At 38.9% G+C, this 20,785-nt stretch overlaps 1 protein-coding gene across 1 annotated transcript in view; it reads right to left on the bottom strand.

The window, feature by feature from the left end:
• The window catches only part of CSMD1 (CUB and Sushi multiple domains 1), a 1,869,137-nt gene that overhangs the window by 1,654,008 nt on the left and 194,344 nt on the right, over positions 1-20,785 (bottom strand). The window lies entirely within an intron of this gene.

Raw genomic sequence — 20,785 nt, 5'->3', positions numbered from 1 at the left:
CCCAAAAAATTCAATGAGAGTCACAATATTTTTTATTTCAACTTTACAGGTGAGAAAGAAGCTCAAGCAGTCCATGCTCATGCACATATGCATTGCATATAATTAACACACTATGCACCTAAGTATTCTCACTCCAAAGATGGGATTTTTATCTACAGCTTGGTCTTCACCTGCGTGTAAACTCTTGAATGTGCCCCTAATTGATAGGAATGGTGAGACTTCGGGTGAGGAAATTTTCAGATTAAAAAGAAAAGAAGCATGCAAAGACTCATAGCAAAATAAAGCATGTTTCTGGGTTTGTTTGTGTGTTTTTTGGAGTAATTAAAATACTCTCCAGTGCAGACACAAGTTTTATCCTGACTAGACAGAGAAAGAGTAAACAAATGAACGGAGATTAAAAAAATAAGCACAGATGTGGGGGTGGATATGGGGAGAGGCATCCCTCAACCATGAAAGGCCAAGACTTCAAGGATTTCTGTTCTTTCTTGAGATTAGAACACTAATCAGTTCTTTCAAGAATTTATTAAGAAACTGTCTTTTAAAAACATCTTTAAGTATCTGACACATTTTTATGAGATGAATGTTCATGCTATTTTTTGTTTTGTTTTTCTTTTATTTAAATTAAATTAGCCAACATATAGTATACCATTAGTTTCAGATATAGTGTTCAATAATTTATCAGTTGTGTGTAATGCTTGTCTTAGCCTCATTTCATTTGTAAGCAATGCAAGACACACTTATGGAAATTTTAATAAACAACAAAAAAAGATAAAACAAACATATAAAACAAAGAGCAAAATATCTAGAAAAATATAAATGATTTTCCTTGATGTAGAACAATTTTAATATTTTTATCAAAATACTAATATTTCAGTTTTTAAAATATATATACAATTTTCTATAAATATTCTGGATGACTTTGTCACCTGGAATTGTGTAAGATGGAAACTGAAGGATTCATTTAACTTTTGGGATTCATATTGCTATGGAACAATTGTAATTGAAAAATATTTCTGGCTTATTTACTAGACCTTGTTCATGCTCTTCTGTTGCTCTAATCTTGTGATGTTGTTTAGCAATCATTTGGCATCTGTTCTTCAGCTGGAAAGGGCAGAATTTTTGGAAATCTACTAGAAAGGCAATAGGTAGGTCTTTCTGTGGCAGATGATGCTCCATCCACCTCCTCCTCACATGAAATTTTATAGCCAACAACAAAGGAATAATTTTAGTAAAAGTGCTCAATGACACACAAAGTATTTAAAAAGCTTGAATACCAGGAGTAAAATGATTTATTAGATTAAGGAATTTGTTTTGTTACTGTTTACTTCACCACTGTGCTGCAATAAATTTTTTGCTTCTACCTTTATTTAACAGAAGACCCACCCACAAGAACAAAACCCCATATGACAGAATTATTGTTGAAATCATGTCTATACATAGCATAACATATAAAGTATTGCCAAGTTTTCTTAGTCCATCCTCATAGCAATGCAATTAACCTTCATTATCAGTCTCAATCTGTCTATTAAACAGATTCAGGAAAGATTCTAAAACACAATTCAGATATATAAAGAAAGGAGGGCTAACATGGAGCTCCTGGTTGAGCTCCTGCTATTTCCAACTACATTGTAATGCCTATTTCTTTCTGATCTAGCAGAAGGTGGCTTGAGGGAAGGCAGTGTATTTTATGTATGTGTTTTCCCTCACAGATATGTGGCACAACATATGCATAATAGATGCCAAGATAACTTGTTGGATAATTTGAAATTATTCTTTAAAAGAATAGGATTCAGCATACGGGAGAAGAGAAAAGAAGACGGCAGTGCAGTAGGAGGACCCAAGGCTCACCTTGTCCCATGAATACTACTAGATGACAATCAAATAATTCCAACTCCCCCAGAACTTGACCTGAAGACTGACAGAACAAGCTCCACAACTAAAGGGAGAGAGGGAACCAAATCAAAGATGGCAGGAAGTGCAGAGACATGGCTTAGAGGAGAGACAGATCATGGTTGCTGTGGATGGGAGGCATCCATGGTCACAGAGAAGGGTGAGAGATAGAAGAGCACACAGGAGAATGCACAAGGAGAACATTTCCCCAAAGCCATTGGCTGGGAAAACAAGAGTGGCTGAATTTCATGAGTTTTTGCAACCAGAGGGGATTAAAGCCTGGAATTTTCAAACTCAGCTGGCTTGGCTGGGATAGAGTCCAGTGGGCACTGTGCTGCTTCTGGAGAGAAGGCAGACAAACAATACCGAGATAGACAACATGGAAACATTGATCTGAAGAGTGCCTGCGAGCACATGGGAGATTATTCATCTTCTCAGAGCATGTCCCTGAGAGGCAGCATTCATGGAGACACCTCTTTGGGAACAAAGGAGCTGGCCAGCACCATTTCCCTTTCCTTTATGGAGCAGCACAGCACTGATGCTGGCTGTCTAACTTGCTTATACCAAGCCCCAACCCCCTGCATTCTGGTGGGACTGCCCTTTTCTGTCATGCTTCCTTCAGTCCCAGGGTGGAGCTCACCTCCCCAGAAGATCAGCACAAACCCCTGCCCACACCCCATCTCCTGAATAGAGAGTTCCACAGGGCCTCAGTTCTGCTGGAGGTGATGACAGGTCTCATTTTGCAGGTAGACCAGAGCACATCTAGTTGAAACTCACAACATTCAGGCCAGTGACTGAACACTGCCCACAGCAGGCAAGTAGCGCCTCTGCAGATGATTGGCCTGAAGAATAGAGTACTCAAAACACAACAGCAAAGCACATGCAGCACATAACAGAGATTCTTCCTGAAGCCCAGGTCCTGGACACTATTTGATCTCTTCTTCATAAAGACATTACTTTGAGGAGCAGGAAATATAACTGGGTTTTCTAATACAGAGAAGAAGGCAGAGACTCAGACAAAATGTCAGGACAGAAGAAGCTATCTCAAATGGAAAAAAAAAAAAAAACAAGATAAGGCGACAACCAGACATCTAAGAAAAACAGATATAAATAATATGTCTGATGGAGAATTTAAAGTAACAATCATAAGCATACTCACTAGGCTTGAGAAAAGGAGAAACCCTATTGTGAAACCCTTACCACAGAGGTAAAAAAATAATCAATCAGAGATGAAGAGTGAAATAAACAAGATTGGAAACAGGCTTGACACAATGACCAGCAGGCTGGGAGAAGCAGAGGAATTAGTGGCCTAGAAGACAAAGTAATGAAAAAAAAAAAGAAAAAAAAAAAAAAGATGAACAAAAGAGAGAAAAAACTATTATGCAACAGAAGAGTAGATTTAAGGAACACAGTGACTCCATCAAACAAATCATTCATATTATAAGAGTCCCAAAGAAGAAGAGATAGAAAAGGGAACAGAAAATTTATTTGAAGAAATAATAGCTAAGTGTTTCTCTAACCTGGGGAAGGAATCAGATCTTAAGACTGAATAGGCACGGAGAAATCTCATCAAAATCAACAAAAGCCAAAACCAAGATATATTGTAATAAAATTTGAAAAATACAGTGATAAAGAAAAAAATCTTAAAAACAGTAGGATAAAAGGCCTTAACTTACAAGGGAAAACCAATAAGGGTAGCTAGAGATTTCTTAACAGCAACTTCACAAGCCAGAAGGGAGTGGCATGATATATTCAGAGTACTGACAGGAAAAAATCTGAAGTGAAGAATACCCCAAAATAGGGTAGCCCGGGTGGCTCAGAGGTTTAGTACCACCTTTGGGCCAGGGCATGATCCTGGATCCTGGAGACCCGGGATGGAGTCACACATTGGGCTCCCTGCATGGAGCCTGCTTCTCCCTTTGCCTGTGTCTCTGCCTCTCTCTCTCTCTCTGTCTCTCATGAATAAATAAATAAAATATTTTTTTAAAGAATATCACAAAATACAAAAATTCAAAGGGATACATGCCCCCTGATGTTTATAGCACCATTATCTATCACAGCCAAATTATGGAAGCAGCCTAAGTGTCCATCCACAGATGAATGGATAAAGAAGATGTGTTACATATACACAGTGGAATATTATTCAGCCATAAAAAATGAAAAATTCAGCCATAAAAATGAAATTTTGCCGTTTGCAATGGCATGGGTGGAGCTAGAGAGTATAATGCTAAGTGAAATAAGTCAGAGAAAAACAAATACCATATGGTTTCATTCATACGTGGAATTTAAGAAACAACACAAAAGAGCAAATGGAAAAAAGAGAGAGAGGCAAACCAAGAAACAGATTCTTAACTACAGAGAACACACTGATGGTCACCAGAGGGGCAGTGTGGGAGGATGGGGAAAAGAGGTGATGGGGATGAAGGAGTGCACTTGGTGATGAGCACCGGGTATTGTACAGAAGTGATGAATCACTATATTGTACACCTGAAACTAATATGACACTGGGTGTTAACTGGAATTTAAATGAAAACTTGAAAAAATAGATTGGAAGTCATTATATCTTAACTGGAATTTAAATGAAAACTTGAAAAATTGGATTGGAAGTCATTATATCTTAACTCTCACAAAGGGGAAGTATCCAAAAATCATAGCAGTTTTTGCATATACATTCCATTATTTAATTCCTATTAAACCCCCAAAGTTTTCAATTTTATGCAACATTCACTTCAATTTTAGGCAACATATTAATAGTTAATGGAAAAACACAGCAAAACCCCAATTTTAACAATGAAAAAATTAAATATAACATACAAATAAGATAAACTCCACATATAAAATGGCCTATATAGAAAATGTATTATTTTTATTTTGATTCAGTTATGCCAATATTTCTCTAGATATTTTTTCATGTGATACTCTCCAGGGCTTCAGTGTTGCTGCCTGGCAACGCATTTTACTAATTTGATATTCTAACACTAAAGGTCAACAAAGATACTTTATTAAACTCTAGATGAATTTACTATGTTGACTTCCTAATCATTGAAGATTTTAACACTGTCCAATCAATAAAACGACAGGACTTTTTTCTTTTTTTACGTGCACCTCCAAGCTATTAGGTTATTGAAATTATTGGGGAGATGGTAAGCTATTTGTTTTAAGTTAAAGTATTGAACTATATCGTACAATCAGGGTCACTGAGAGAAAGCAGTGTTTTTAACTCGATGTGAAAACAGTTCTTGAGCTGACTTAGGACTATTTTTTAGCATTCACATGTATTTTTGAAGAACATGCAATAGGAAAAAGTATTAAAAAATGTTCTAATATTGAAAATGTGTCTTAATAAACATTTTCATAATAAAGAAAATGTAAAGATTATAGAATGTGTAGGAGTAGGAAAGAAACCATAAAGAAGTGTCTGTGAAAAAGGTTGCACCTGAATTGAATGGGCTTGAGTGTTGGGCTCAGAAAGATGTATGGATCCAGGTAGGTCAATTCTTCTTCTTCTTCTTTTTTTTTTTTTAAGATTTTATTTATTTATCTGACAGAGAATGAGAGAGAGAGAGAGAGAGAGAGAGAGAGAGAGAGAGAAGAAGCAGGCTTCCTGCTGAGCAGGGAGCCTGATGCCCGAGGCTCAATCCCAGGACTCTGGGACTGTGCCCTGAGCCAAACACAGATGCTCAACTGACTGAGCCATTTAGGTGCCCCCAGGTTGATTGATTCTGATGGGTTTTAGTGCTCCTGATAAGCACGCCAACCATCCTGAGATTTTTGTGTCCCCATTTCTTTATTTGAGATACTAGTATTCCCTCATTTGACTTGTGAATGTGGTTTGTGGCTAGTTTTGATTCATTTAATGAATTGTAGACTTTAAATCTTTTACTGATGATAAATAAAGTAAGAAATTTGGTTTCTTAAAATATTCCATCCCCTACGTTGCTGGCCTATAGAACATTAGCATTTAAAGGCATACAGGCCAGCCTCACTTCTAGTGCGAGCTAATGATTCAGAAATGCCCACACCAGACTTGCAGTTGGGTTTCACTATGGTGAATTCCTGCCTTCAAAGGTGACTGATGCTTTTGGGTCCCAGAAAATCAGAAATTAACACAAAATCCCAATAGCTTCTTGTTGTTTCTGGAATAGTTGGCTTACTGATGCCCTGCTGTTCTTGGGATGCCTGGCCAGCCCTGCACAAAGATTCTTTGTGTTCTAGGATACAGAATTTTGTTGGGCTGCTTCCTCGAGCAGTTTCTACAATTCCGTTGAAAGAAAGTTACTTTTACTTTCACACTGAATCCTCCTTTCTCATCTATGGCACAGGAAGACCAAGGATTCATTGATAAGGCTTCTTTCACTTGTTTTTAGGTTATTGCACTGGTGTTCAATTGCTTGTTAGGGTCATTCTTAATACATTGGTGTATAAGCTTCGTTATGTTATTATGAACATTACTGCACTCCTTAAATACTAGTGCAACAGCATCAATGATGAAATTAGTATTAATGATATGCAGACCAGGTTATGAATTTCCAATGCCAAAACTTAAAAAAAAAGAAAAGAAAGAAAGAAGGGAATTGTAATTGTATCACTATTTTAAAGTCCTCCATGCCCACCTCCCAGCAGTTGTCTAAAACAAAACTATTTTTCCCTTGTTCTTTTAAACATTAAGCATTTGTGAAGGGAAGTAACAATATGATTTGAGCCTTGCTTTTCTGAGTGAGTTATAGTAATTAAATATATGAGGGTAGATCTCTCAAAACTGATGGAACACAGTAAGAAAGATCAGAGAAACATAATTTCATTTGATTCTGGCTTCTTTTGAAAATATCAATGGAGAAATGTAAATTAATCATGTTCATAAGTATAGGAGTCAAATGATGCCATTTAGGTACTACGTCTGATACTGACGGGCATATATGAAATAATAGAGTAAGCTAAAAATACTTTATCCCTACGAAGATTTGTATTCATATAAGAAATATAAAATAAAAACAAAATTTAAGTTTGGGAATTAATTAAGTATAGTGTGTGAAGATTTATAAGAGGTCTTGATATAACAATGAGCAACAGAAAAGAGTTAATATATCCAAACAGAAAATAACCAAGGGATCTCTGTAGTAATTAACTCATTATCCTCAATTTAGGATAGAATTTCATTCTTTCTCCAATTTTGGGACACATAACTAAAGTACAAAAGAAAGCATCTGAAGATGAATCAGAGAAATACCAGAAAAACTAAATCAGACCACGTACAAAATTTTTAAAGGAATCAAGGGCTTAGGTAATAGAACATAGAGGAAGGGACTACTACATATTTTTTAATGGAAAAATGGTATTCCAAGATAGTAATATTTAGAGTTTCTGAATTTCCTCTGAATAATGGAGTAAGAGTAATAGGACCTATCAAGTGCATGTGTGTTTATTGCATTCAGTCAGAATAAAAATATTAAACGGGAGGGAATAAAATATGTACACACTTGTTGATTATTCTAGAACTTCAGGGACTCCTGTCTGAAGGATCATCTGTAAAGATGAGGAACAAAAGAGAAACTAGATACAATTTTAAAGCCAGCTAATCAATGTTCATTGGAAGAACACTTTCCATTACACTGTCTTTTTTTTTTTTTTTTTTTTTTCCAAATAATCTTCAGGTCTGTGTAAAAGACTGCTGAATCTAGGCAGGGGGCAGAACGATCAAAGGGATCTGGATGTGCATTCCTAGAAAATATCATACTACCCGTGTTTCTGTGCAATCCTTTGGGGAATGTATGTTGGGAAGGGGTCTTCATAGGTGTTAAAATCCACTAAGAGTTCCATTTAATTTTGAGAGGATGACAACCCATGAATCTAACGTAGCAGAGAATGAATAATACAGGTGCAGGGAAGATGGAGAGAGGCAAACCGTCACAGCCGTCGGTGAACTAGTAAGCACATTGGCATCAACAGCCAACATTAAACAGGGCATCGTGGGTGCAGGGATCAGAGCATCCTCAGGAGCACCTTGACAGAGTCCAATACTTCAAACACTGAGAACTTACCATTGTGGTACTGAGTACTTACAAAGTGCTTGCTGAGTACTTACTAAGTCTGAGTACTTAGACCTCACATTCCCGGGAGTGTGAGCCAGCTCAAAGTGGTCGGACAATCAAGGACCAAAGATCAGAAGACCAAGGTACAGGGGAATGGAGATAAGCACACTCGATCAGAAGAAAGCCTATTGCCATGGCCACACCAGCAAGTATTTCTGGGAACCTTCAGAAGTGGAAACCTAGACTTGCTCTCAAAGACTTCCTGAAAATTTAAGTGAACAGCAAGAAAAATGTAATAGTAATACGACTAATTTTTTTAACAGCTGCACAGTGCTGCTACTTTATATACTGGACTCTGATCAGCTTTACGGTGTCCCTCGTGAATTATTAGGATCTCTATTTTATATCAGACAATTCCAGGGCTCAGGGAATAAGAAGCGGGGTCATGATTCGACCCAGCGTGACTAAGTCTCAGGGTCCCCTTCCGAAAGATGCCACCATATTTCTGCGAATTTGTGCTGTAGGCTGCACCACTCTCAACTTCTGCATAAAGTCCCAAGTTAAATGGTACCTGCGGGTGCCACCCAGGGAATAGGTGCTTAGTATGTGATGAAAGTCAAGATTCTCCTATCTGAGCGGCCAATGCGGGTAATCAGGGAACACCGACTTAACTCCCTTCTCAGTTTATTACAAAATGCCACACAGGACACTAGGCTAGGCGATGTATCTTTTGCATCTGAAGGCATTTTAGAAACAGTTGTGGAGGTACAATGAGTATTCTTTTAGAATCAGACGATCTCAAACTTAATTCTTTTCTTCCACCAATTGCCAGTTCTACAACCTCCGCGAATCGCCTTACTATTTTCCGCTGATCTTCACTGTTAACATGAGAGAGTAACACTTCTTTCACAAAACTCCTGGGAAGACTGAAGGCATCGGCGTTTGCAAAAAGCACTTTACAACCTCGCAGTTGTTTATCAGTATGAATTTAGCTTACCCTTCTCAAATGTGCGACTGGTTTTTACCTCGTGATTTTCTGCGTTGTGTGTGATTCGCTCCAGCCTCACCGAAATCATCTTGCTGAAATCTTACTAAACTCATTTTATTAAGATTGGCCCTTCGTAATGACGCTGCCAGACAGTATATTCATGTTGAGATGGATAATTAAAAAGAGTTGATTCAAACTTTGTTTTACCTTGTGGTTGTTATTTCACCAAAGAGAGCTAAACCGTACTGAAAAACAGAGCATCTCCCAGGAGCAGGAGGCAAGGCAGTGAAAGAGACAATTAAGCCTAATTGACTCAGCAGGTGGATAAAGCCAGAAAACTGGGTCTGGTAAATGAGAGAGTGTCCTTGGTGGATGAGCCGTCTGGGTTGGAGCTGGGGAATGATGCAGCAGGAAGCAGTGGGAGGGGGGGACCTCCCAGAGGGTGCTACCCATGAGCTTACAGTTGTCAGGGATCGATGTGCTGAAGGCCCCGTTTTAATAAAATCAGACTCAGAAATAAAAGACATTCAAACAACTGTTTGCAAAAAATCCTAAACACAGAGGTGTTTGTTATCAACTAATCCTAGTCATACAGCAGGAAGGTACCCTAATTCAGTTTAATCTTAGAAGGGTTTTCTTCCAGGGGCGCCTGGATGGCTCAGTAGGTTAAGAGACTGACTCTGGATTTGGCTCAGGTCATGATCTCAGGGTGGTGAGATCCAGCCCCCTGGTTGGGCTTCTGCTGGGTGTGGAGGCTGCTTGGGATTGGGATTCTCTCTCTCTCTCCCTCTCCCTCCCTTCCCACCCCTCCCTCATTGCGACTTCTCTCTCTCTCTCTCTCTCTAAAAAAAAAAAAAAAAAAAAGTTTTCTTCTAAAATATTGTGTGTTTGTGTTTTTATCGTAAATGCAACCTACGCACATTTATATTAAAAGAAGCCAGAGTAAAATTAAACAGGAAGTCATGTGGTCTTCTAGCTTCGTATTTTCAAGTCTCAAGTAGGGGCAGGGGTGCACTTCAGTTCTGACTCCCTCATTAGTATCTTTACTCAAAAAAACAACCCATTTCACTGCAAAGGGCTCTCCTCCATGGTACGGTTGTAGGAACGTGTGGCAAGCATCAGAGCTTAGCCTTTGGCTTCATGATGGCAAATTCAAATACATCCTGGTTCCACCGGCAGTGCAAGGTTAAAATTCAGATCCATCACCTACCTTGATCATATTTAAAATTTAGTATACCCTGCATATAAATATATAATACATTTTATGTGTAAATTAATAGAAATACAACGATATAAATATCATGTATTTATACATAAATATAAATACGTACTTAGTATAACATTTCATATCTCATTATGAAATTGCCATCCCATTATTAAAATTACTTATGAGAATTAATATTCTCATTTGCAATCATTAATGAATTATCTAGATCAAGTTTCAGCAAGCCGTGGCGCATGGGCTCATCATCCACTTTTGCATATAAACAGCCCCGAGAGCCATTTTGATGATACACTGTAGTGGCCTCCAATTCTCAAATTCTTCTATTCTTCCTGAAATCTTGATTCTGTTTCTTTTTTTCTCTTAAACATTTCAATATATTCATATTGATGCCCCCGCAGCAACTTGAAGCACTCAGAATTCCTAGGTATTTTCTGTCTTACGAGACAACGTATGCAAAGTATTTAGCACGGAAATTGGCACAGGGTGAACGTGTAGCAAACCATAATTTTACATATCAATAATATTTTCCGCCCAGAAGATGATCCTGAAAATTCTCTGAGAGGGAGAGGATGAGCAGGTGACCCTCCTGTCACTGCTGCTGACCCTCTGGCCTTTCTGGGAATGATCTGCATCCAGATCCCACAGACCAGGAGAGGCACTGCCAATCGCGGGATCTCTGCACGGGCCTGCACCAACCTCAGATCACGCTTTGGCATTAATCCCTCCCATTGTGGTTTGTCTAAGAAAATCTCGGGCACTTTATCTGGGCTAATTCTGTTGCAAAATGGGTCTAAGAATCAGCATTTGGACAGCATCCACTTTTAGGAACTACTATAAAGTAGAGTTTTATGTAGGAAAAGAATCAGGAAATTTCAGAATATTTGGAAGACATATGCTTTTTATGTGAGATTTTTTCTTTTTTCTTTTTTTTTTTAGATTTTATTTATTTATTCATGAGAGACATAGAGAAAGAAGCAGAGACACAGGCAGAGGAAGAAGCAGGCTCCCCGCAGGGAGCCCAATGTGGGACTTGATTCCAGGACCCCGGGATCACGCCCTGGGCTGAAGGCAGACGCTTAACCACTGAGCCACCCAGGCGTCCCTCGTGTGAGTTTTAAGTAACCATAATGCTATATTATAATGTTTAGAATGCATTTATAACTGGGTATAAATATTGCAGTAAGGTACGCAATAGCCAGAATGATATTTTTTCTTAACTGATATCTGATGGATTGATACCAATACACAGAAATAAATTCATTACCAGGGGCTCAGTTGTCATTTCAAAACTACTTTCATTATTTAGAGTTTTCAGTACCCTTTCTTAGGAATTAACTGGAGTCTTATGTTTAAAATATTTTCCAGTAGTGGCAAATATATGCTAATTGGCCTTGTTAATTCTTTTATTTTAAAGTCGTCCTGCTGCCCCTGACATTACTTTTGTACCCCTTACATTTATATAGTCCTACAGGGTCTACCAATAGTTTCATATATGCATCATTTTTATTTTTTTTACAAAGTCAAGTGCAATTGACTCAAGCTGGCTCCCAGGACAATTTTCATAGAAGAATTCATATGCCTCACGAAACATAAATTACTATGAGAAAGGAAGCATTACTAGTGAGGAAGCAATAACTCACCAGAACAAATGTATTCCTTAAATGTATTAAGGAAGCTCATTAATTTATTCGCCCTTATTTCCCTATCCATGGTCCTAACCCAATCCAGTTACAGAGAAGGAGCATTATGCGAGGGTCATAAATGTCAAGAACAAAACGGATATCATGTTTAGTTCAAAGAAACACAGGGAGCATTAGCAGCATGCCACTAGCAGTATTTTCAGGCTTCTCTGGCAAGCCGGGTTGAGCATTTTTATAAATAGTCTCCGTTGCAACATTTCATCACTGAGAAAATCCAGACGTGAATGTATAAAACCAAAGGAAAGTGTAAATAAGAAATAAATCCTGTTAATTGAGGTTTGCTGATGCCAGAGCCTTTCAGCTCTGACGACCCTGGAGGTTTCCATGGCTCGGAAGCCGATGAGTCTGCATCTCTCACTTCCAAACAGCACAGAATATTGTTCCCCTGGCTCATCCCTCCGGGCCATTGTTTTTTCTTTTCTTTTTGTTTTTTGTTTTTTTTTTCAATAAGAAAATAAATACACCTTTCTTCCTCTAACCAGTTGTTAAGGAACTCCTTGCCTTTTAACCCAACATCCTTTACTCTTCCCCGTTAATATCAAGGAGTGCACAGAGTGATTCAATCTGTGGCCCTCATTGGGCCTTGACTCAAGCGTGTCTATTGAATACAATACACCTGTGCATTATATTTCTCAAACATTTACTCTAGTCAAAGACTCACAGCATAATTGACGAGACATTCAGCATCTTTAACCACCTAGGGAGTTTACAATAAGAAATTATGCATTAAAAAAAAAACAGATAAAATATCCATGTTTATGTTTATCCTGTAGACAGGCAGACACGTGCATTCGGTGAGCCCCATCCTCTGTTTCCCTGCCCTACCAAACCGAGCCTCTGGCTCTACTACATTATCTGTAACTGATTATCAGTCAAATATCACAAGCCTGATGCTTTGGAACTCAAAGCACTTCATCCTGCTACTAATATTTGTTGCTTTTGTTCATAGCTCTTTAAAACTGGGAAAAGGAGAAAGGACTCTGCCTTTGATCTGTCGTGGCCAAGACCTGTTCTAATTGTTTTTTAAAAGCACAAGGCATAGAGCACTTGGGTGGCTCAGTGGTTGAATATCTGCCTTCAGCTCAGGTCATGATGTCAGGGTCCTGGGATGGAGCCCTGCATTGGGCTCCCTGCTCAGTGGGGAGTCTGCTCCTCCTTCTCCTCCCTGGTCGTTCTTTCTCTCTCCCTCTCTCCCTCTCTCTCAAATAAATAAATAAAATCTTAAAACAAAAACACAAGTCATTATAAGACTTAAGTCATGGCCTACTCTTGTCATTACTCCTCACTCAAAAGAATAACTTCTTAACTCTACGTGGGGCGACACTCATCTGCAGGTAGAGTCTCCTGCCGCCAAGACAGATTTCCCTTTGCTGTGCTCTCTTCCTGTTCAGACACATTCTTACCTCCTCCCATCCAGGACTGTGCCTCCAGTCATGGGTGCTGCTATTACTCCAAGTCCTACAATACTGGCCATGCTCTTCACCTAACCTAGGGACCATGTCTCCCCAAGGAAAAAAAAAAAAAAAAGCAGACCGAAAGGTGACGGGTGGTGAGGCAAAGTGACCAGGCAGGAAAATAAAATTTTCTCCTAGCATAGCCCAGCATGGTAAAAACAACAACCACCCCCTAAATATATTTTGGCTCACATTATTATTCACAACCACTCATGGTACAGGCCCTCTTTCTAGACCTCTGTCTTCCATAGTTGATTATCTTTCTTGTTGTTGTTCCATCCAAGAGAGCATATTGCTCAGTTTGCAGGAAACTGATTATCACTTTAATTCATGTTTATCAGGAAGGCAACAACATGATCCCAGAGTTGAAGCTTTTTGAAAGAGAGCACATGAAGAAGAGAATGAACAATAAGGCCAATAAGGGAAAGAAAATCCAGTTTGGGGGGTCAAATAGATCTTATTTCAAACTGAGGCTCTTTTTGATGATTAATTTGTGGCCTTATCCTTAATCAAATGTCTCCAATTCATTCAACTGTAAAAGGATATTGTTCTTGAAGAGGTGTTGTAAGAGAGCAGGAATGCAAATTTCTTGGCATATTATACATGCTTACGATAGGGTAACCATTATTCATCACAGCAATTAATATTTGAAGAATAGCTGCCATGCACGCTCTCACGTCAACCAGTAAAGCATGTTGGACAATGATTCCCACATATAGTTCACATTTTGAGGGTTGGCCATGCTGAGTGACTCCTGCAGGAGCTCAGCTAGTGAATGGAAACCAAGATGTAAACAAGTTCATCAGCCACTTGGGATGGTAATCACATGGTTTCTTACAAAACCGAATATACACTTAGTACACTACCTAACAACCATGCTGCTCAGTATTTACCCAAAGGAGTCGAAAACTTATGTCCACGCAAAACCTGCGCACAGATGTTTATAGTTTCTGTATTCATAATAACTTCCCAAACTTGGAAGCAACCAAGCAAGTGCTTCAGTAGGTGGATTCATAAGTACACTCTTGTCCATTCAATGGAGTTTATTCAGTGCTAAAAAGAAATAAGCTATCAGGCCATGAGAAGATATGGAGGAGCTCTAATGCATATTACTAAATGAAAGAAGCCAGTCTGAAAAGCCTACCTACTATATGATTCCAACTCTATGGTCTTCTGGAAAAGGCAAAATTATGAGCACTGTAAAAAACAAAAACAAAACAAAAACAAAACAAAACAAAACAAAAAAAACAGTGGTTGCCAAGGGGAGAGGGGAGAGAGGGATGAACAGGTGAAGCACAGAAGGTTTTTAGGACAGTGAAAACACTCTTGTTTGATACCATAATGATGGATGTATTTCTCCAAACCTATAGAACACTGAACACTAAAAGTGAACACTAACGTAAACTATGAACCTCGGGTGATAACGCTGAGCTAATACAAATTCATCGGTTGTAACAAATGCACCACTGGGTGGGGGATGTTGATAATACAAGAGGCTATGCATGTGTAGGGGCAGAGCTATATGGGAAATCTCTGTACATTCTACTCAGTTTGGTTCGAAAGCTGAAACTGCTTTACAAAAGTCTTAATAAAAAACAAAAATAACAAACAAGGTCTTCAAGAAAACAAACACTCAACAGCAAAATAAACTCTGGCTTCACAATGCCAGAGTTCCACTCTTGCCTGCTTGCACTGTGTTTCTCAGTCCACGCTCACAGCCCATGCAGTTCCAATATTTCAATCTCAATACCGCCAACAACGTGGCCACGCTCTTCAAAAAGACATTGGTGTTTCATTTTCCTTACATATAAAATTTTGAACATTTTCAGTTTAAAGAAATCTCACTTGAGGATTAGAATTGTAGATTTTTGTCTATCTATAATTAAACCAGAAGTATATTCTAAGACATTTTAGCTTTGCGCTACTGAGCTTAGAAACACCTACATCTCATTTTTTTGGTAGATATTGAAAATAAACTCTGCATGTACAGCTATTTTTACTGTATAGTTTTGCACAATGTAGCTCTTCTGTGACTCATACTTTTGCAGATGAGCATTTCATCTTACTTTAATTTGGAAAGAAAAAATGTGGAAGGGCAGAAAAACAATGTGGAATTTTGGCTAAAACATTTTTAGTTAATATCAGTCACTGAGGTTCCTGGTTCTGTGCATTTCGACATGGTCCACCACGTCACAGTTAGAGAGCGCTTACGTTTTTTCAGTAAACACACTGACCGCAGAAAGTTTTATGATACATGGCATGATCCAGTTGAAGGAATGTCATAGGACTTAGTTCTCTAGGTCTTGACTTCTCCTGGACGATAGTTCAATGCACATGGAGAGTATCAGTTGCATGATCAGATTTGTGTACTTGGGTGCACATTTGTTCTTACAAAGGGGGGGGGGTTGCTGTCTGTGACTTGTGTGAGCGTTTTGGTCTGTATATGGTAATATATAAAGTCAAGCTCCAGCCAACATGCTTTATCTCCCTCTCCTATCAGCCAATGTTCAGTTCACCATTCAATATTAAAGGATACAGAATTTTGTTCTGGAAGATTCTTCCTACAGGGTGATTTAATGGACTGTGTTACGTTATAACAGAAATAATTACAAAGGGAAGAAAGAAACCCAATAGTCCAGTGGATTTTTTTTTTAAGTCTATGAATAGTGGCTAAAATAACCCTTGCATTGAAATTTGTGACTGCTGACTCTTGTGGCATAGGTCAAGTATCTTTGATTGATCTCAGGAGGCTGTTCCCTTTGACCTTTGAACCTTTTGTCTTTTCTAGTGGACATTTTTCTCCTTTATAAGAATTTTATTCTCCCTTACATCTTTTTTCCCCCCATCACTGGTTTTCAATATCTGCTACGCCTCTACTGAGAAAAAGGGACACGTCTTTTACATTCAAAATGACCTAGTAGAAGAGGACAAAGGTAAAACGTTTGTATCTTAATATTAGATTTAAATGAAGACCCATCTGGAAAGATCTTAAGCATGCTGCTCTCTTCAGATGACGTGAAGAGAAGAATCTAAGCAAAGGGTGCTGGGTTGGCAGGGAGACTAGAAAGTTACGATGCCATTAAAATTAAAATTATTAAGGTCCTTCTTCAGCCCTTGTTCAGATCTCATCCTGACAGCATTGGAAATTTATGTTTGTAAAGATGACTAAATTAGGCTCATAAGTGGTAAAATATTCAACAGTGAAATGGAAGTCCTCAAGTTTTAGCTGATATTGGAAATTCTGAAATCAATTCTGGGCACAGAATTATGAGAAGTGGATATTTATATAACCAGCAGGCAAGAATGGATCTTGAGAGACCATGGGTGCCTTCCATCTTCCTTCATGAGAGTTTTCATACCACATGGAAAGATAGGAAAGAGCTTCTACAGCCACTGTTGAACACGGCTCCCATGCTAGCCTGGCCCATCCAGCTGCTCACTGAAGGTTGTGGTTAGGACTCACGAGACTTAAGCCTTGGGATGGGTGATTTCTGTAACCAGACCCCCTGGGTTACCCACTGTGAGCAAAGAGTGGATGGAAATGTCCTAAGTGTGATGGTGATTTGTGTAATTCACGCCAGAGAGAAAGGGAGCTGGTGTTGAAAGGTTACCATAGCTCAGAAGGAAGGGATGAAAGGCAGCCAGGGACCAAGAGTTCCCCAGGCTGTGCTACCTATGCTCTTCCTACCTACCGCACTCTGAAGCCTTGGAGCTTGAGGGAAGATGTAGAGTCCTTCGGCCCTGAACGTGGCCAGAACCGGGTTGCTGAGGGGCTGAATGAACCCTGTCTCTCTCCTCAGCCTGCTCCTGTTGGAAAAACTCTCTAGATTCACAGGTCCTGGCTCACTTCAGCCGACATTGCCTTGCTACCACTCTGTCCTACGCTCAGGTCATAGACTCTGTTTTCAGAGGAAAACATAAAGTGTGTCACAAACAAAGGGGAAATGAAGGAAGGATCCTCCTTCATAGAGCATGTCCTTTGAACCCATTGCTTAGGCATGGTTAGAGCCTTTTAATTCTCTGAGAAAGTCTACGAGCTGGACGTCAATGCCCTGAATTTCTTGTCTGGGATCCTAAGACACTGCAAGGCCTGAATTTAAACCCCAACACTGACAACACCAACAGTCAGACTTTTCCTCAGCCCTTCTCCTAAATTAAGGAAAACATCCAACAATTCTGCAAAGGGCGTACCATGTTATAGGCAGGTTAGTGTGGCTTATCCAGCCATAACAGGGCCAATGTGAGAGGCAGAAAGAACTGCCAACACTTTTATACAGATAGAATTATGCAAATGTCAATAAGATTGCCATTATGCTGCGAGAAGGGTGAGATGGGAGAAAAATAAATAGTCCATTTGCTTCTGAAAATGGAGTTCAGCAACCACTCCTAAACCCAGACAACTGGTGCCTTCCACCACCATGCTCTTAAGCAAGGGTTTTATTTCACCAACCCAATTCACCGAGGAGTTAAAAAAATATATCCATTTAGGATTTACTTCTGGTTTTCTTTCTTCGTTCTTTGTTCTAGAAAGTAAACACTCCCAGAATCCCATTCACTTCAGAAAATGAATATGGCTACAAAATTTTAGATTAGACTGCTGGTTGCAGAAGAGGCATTTGTTAAGTAAATTAATAAATACCACTTCTGATGAGGAATCTAACACATTCATTATGCTCCCCACTGGTTTTCTGTTTAACATCACAGACACCTCATTATATTTTATTGGCAATGAGACAGAAGTTGATGGTTGGTAGGTTTTTTGTTGTTGTTGTTTATTTGTTTTGTTGTTTTGTTTTTGCTGTTAGACAAGATACCTTTAGAGAACACTTAAAATACAGCAGTTTGGGGCAGTTGAGAAATCAGTATTAGTATGGTGTTTTTTGGGTTTCTTTCTGATCTGAGCCTGAATGCAGTATAGAACATGTTCTTTAAAAAAATATGTATATTTATTTATTCATGAGAGACACAGAGAGAGAGAGAGGCAGAGACACAGGCAGAGGGAGAAGCAGGCCCCATGTAGGGAGCCTGATGTGGGACTCAATCCCAGGACCCCAGGGTCACTCTCTGGGCCAAAGGCAGACGTTCAACCGCTGAGCCCCCCAGGTGCCCCTAGAATATGTTCTTTTAAGAGATTCAGCTCTACCTGCCTTTCTTCCAAACATGAGAAGACTTTAAAAATAGGATAGTGTACTTCGTTTTTCTCATCTTTAAACAATCTTTTCCTTAAACTAGGAAGCGTATCTGGATTTGGCAATTTATCCTCTAAGACTGAAGTCTACGTAATGCAGATCACAAAAGATAATTACAAGAAAAGAGCAATTCTTTCAATGAAATGTAAGCAGTAAAAGAAAAATCACTTAGGTAGTATTCCATTTAAGAGATGCTTTTATCTTAATGCTTTCTCAAGCAACGTCTTCTGTATATTGTCACAATGCCTTTGTATATCGTATATATGTCCCACTTCTTTCTCTAATGTTATGAAAATTAAAAGCATAGCGATGTTGAAAATTCCATGACGTATTGCCATTGACTAGCAAGAGTGTTAAAGTCTTGCTGTTGTGATATATCCTTCATTTACTCATCAAACCATGGTTGATTTGCTGCAGGATTCCCTAACTCGATGAGACTTTATCTAACGTGACAGGAAGAAAGTAAGAGAGCTGACCAGAACCCACTGTCTCTGCTGCTGTTGATGTGGCCAAGATGTGGTTGAATGATGACGTACAGAGAAGTTCTCCCTTCTAATTGGAGAGCCACAGGGATGCTGGGCCCCAGCTTCCTCCACTTCATAATGGGAAATATCACGTTTAACCTAGCATGATGCTGTATTTCAAATGCTGTATAAACTTTGTAAATTAAACCATAGAAATTCTCCCTATGCCTCTCCGGATGTCATGGTAACACCTACATGGAGTTCCCAGGTGCCGGGATCAGTAGAATCTAAAAAGAACTGAATGTGGCAAGGGAGGGGTTTCCAGACACAAATTGGGAAAAGGTGGCCATGAAACAAAATGTCTGGGGATCAGCTCTGAAGTCTGGCTGCCTGGTTTTGATCCAATGCCTTGCCCTGCAAATGACTTGCTTAACTTCTTGGTGCTTTCGGAATTACCACCTGGAAAAGGGGCTCCTAAGAATACTAGCTCACAGGATTCTAAGAAAAATTCACTAAGATATGAAGTAACATGCAACAAGCTTATACTAATGTTTGGTACAAAGTAGATATTCAAGTCATGTTATCTGTGTTACTGTAAGGATGTCCCAGTTCTATCCTGTCGCTGAGGTTCCTACGTGGAGATGCCTTACCCTACGATGACGTTTTCCCTGGGCTTTATGATTCCTAATATAAACAACAAAGTTTGTAGTTTAGAAGCAGCAAGATCCACGTGATTAAATGTGAATTTTAGCTAGATTTCTTTGTGCTTGTCTTGACTTGAACCCTTCTTGTGCATAGCCTTGTGTCTGAAATTGATAGTAATATGTATTGGTAGAGCTTACAGCATAACCCATTTAAATGTGTGGGACCTGTTTTACATTCAATAAATGCTAATCCTGTCTCTCCTAAATGATTGTAGCTGCCTATATCCAGGCTCTATCATTAGAGACTCTGCTTATAGTACCCTGGGGTTGGGAATCAAGCATTTTCCTTGAGCCAGTGTTAGCTAGTTTGTGTTGCATTGTTTAATCCTGGCACATTAGCTGGCTGTCAGAATTTATTGTATCCTAGAATTTGCTTATTGATGGTCCTATATAATTAAGATAAAGATTGATGGTCAGTAATGCTGATAACATTATTCACATAGCACATTATTTTTAAAGTAATTATTCTTACTCTATAAATCCCAATATCATTTGGCAAGAGATACCATTTGGGTCCTTGCTATTTTGTTTATTGAAAATAAATCTAAGTTTCTTAATTTCTTTTAGCATTTCTTTATCTTTCAGTCCTGCCCAAGTAATAAAAATCAGTGGTAGCCATTAGATCTATTCTGCCAGAGAAAAATGAGCTTTAAAGTTGTACCCTAAAAGATGCTTCTAGTCTTGCCTTTATATGTACTTCAATAGAGGTTAAGTTTTAGTAAGGAGAAAAAAAATGGTTACTTGTGAGTCTCCAGAGAATTCTAGAAGGAAAAATATTATGGGAGTTTTGAGGGAAAACATTAAGCTCTATCGTTAAAAAAAGTCAATACTCAACTTTGTTTGACTAACAAATATGGAAAATATATATGGTTCAGTCTAGTAATAATATTCTATCTTTGGAAGTTTTAAAGACTTTTTTTGTTGTTGTTATTTGAGAGAGAGAAAGAGAGAAAGAGAGAATGCACAGAGGAGAGGGAGAAGCCAATTCTCCACTGAGCAGAGAGTCCGACATGGGGTTTGATCCCAGTACCCTCAGATCATGACCTGAGCTGAAGGCAGATGCTTAACCTGATGTGCCACCCAGGTGCCCCTATCCTTGGAAGTCTTAAAGTTTGGATTTTATTTTATTTTATTTTATTTTA

Source organism: Canis lupus, chromosome 16, assembly GCF_003254725.2.
Source record: "Canis lupus dingo isolate Sandy chromosome 16, ASM325472v2, whole genome shotgun sequence".
Classification (NCBI taxonomy): domain Eukaryota; kingdom Metazoa; phylum Chordata; class Mammalia; order Carnivora; family Canidae; genus Canis; species Canis lupus.
This window is presented reverse-complemented; position numbering and strand designations above follow the sequence as displayed.